Below are 1706 nucleotides of genomic sequence, written 5' to 3' on the forward strand. Positions count from 1 at the left end.
TAGTCACCATCTAATAATTTTTCTAGAGCGTACGGCAACACCAAAACTGCATGGAAGGTCTGCCATTTTGGCGATAGCTGTGTTCCTTGCGGACAGCTGTCGTTGGGTGTTACTAGCTCCTGCAGGTTCGTTTGGTTATTTTTGTTTGTTAAGAAACACTTTCCAGCGGAGGCTAGTGATAGTTTGTGACAGTTGTCTGTAACTGCCCGTCATTACAGCATGCAATTTATAACTTGACACATAGGCTAGAATGTGAGCTCCATATGTACCAGGGCTTATATCTTGGCATCTATTGCGGTAACTTACTGGTTTGACAGCTACGTTTTCCTTGCACACAAAACTTTCGGGCGGCAACATTATCTATATTTTGACATACGTGTGTTACTGAAATTGTCCAAATTTACATCTATTTTATAATTTGCAAGTAACGTAGGTTTTCTGCGGGTTTTACCAGCTTCCAATTTGATTCCCCCTCTTTATTACCGCCCCACTATATTAGGTGTACACGCATTTAGAAGCTGTCAAACCTTACCTAGCCCCATGAGCTAGGTAAAATTCTGACGATAAATGTCAAATTTTGATTCTGACCAGTCAAAAACCTCTTTTCTATCAATTGGCACGGCCCATAAAAGCAGAAAGTGAGATGTTTTCCATTTAAACGCTTATCGCTATGTACTTGGATGTCAAATAGCCTATTTTCTAAATTCTATTTTTTTTTTGGCGGTTAAGCGCGGTAAAAATACTCCCGAAACGCTGATGTCAAGATATAAAAGCCCGCACAAATTTTGTCCTAATATAACTTATATCTAGTAACCAAAGAGATAGCTGAACAACAATAAGGTTTATCCTGTGAAGACGGCCAGTGAATAAGCAAAGCTGTTGACTGGCTGCTCTCCAACCGGTTCGGATTTTTATAGCTGGGGCATGGCAACCCCGGACAGTCTCGAACATTCTTATTTTTGACATTCTCCTTTGCACTGCGGCAAATTCCAAATGGAAAAATAACGAAACTGTTCCAATTGCCGCAGAGTCCGTTATTTTTAAATAATTTCCCGCATTGCAAAGCGATAAAAACCCGCTGACAACACCACAGTCGTAAAATTTTGAATGTGACAAGTGTCGGTGCTAAACCACCAGTGAAAAAAAACCCATAACTAACAAAAATTAATTCAATAGAAAGGTGAAACTTAATTTAAACTACAACTTCTGTGCGTGCCTAAAGGGTGTAGCTAATAACCTGTGAAAGTGAAAAGTGAGACAAATTTGTAATACAAAGGGCCAACCTACTCGGGATACAACGAAAACTAAGCGCTCGTATATTCAGCGGAAGATGCAGCGTGCCTTCTTCCTTTTATTGGGCCCGGCAAACTTGGTCGATTTGGGCGAGACGACGGTGCAGCCATCAACCAACAGAAAACAGCATCCAGGAGAGTACCAAAGCTTAGCAAAATCCTTTTTTGTACCGGCAAGACAAACACCGGCGAGTCGGTGAACCGGCACCGGTCACACAACAGCACTGGCAACGTAACCACACCGGTAAGTCAGCACCACCGGCAAGAGCACCGGTAAGTCCAAAACCGGCGAATCAACAACCGGGGTAAGCGCCAGGGTAGAACCAGCAACCGGGGTAAGCACCCGGGTAACCAGCGCGCCAGAGCGCCAACGACCGCCCAAGGAGCGGCATCTCAATAACCGCACAAAGAGCG

Source organism: Rhagoletis pomonella, unplaced genomic scaffold (assembly GCF_013731165.1).
Source record: "Rhagoletis pomonella isolate Grant_MI unplaced genomic scaffold, Rhpom_1.0 Rhpom_scaffold_00003, whole genome shotgun sequence".
Taxonomy (NCBI): Eukaryota; Metazoa; Arthropoda; class Insecta; order Diptera; family Tephritidae; genus Rhagoletis; species Rhagoletis pomonella.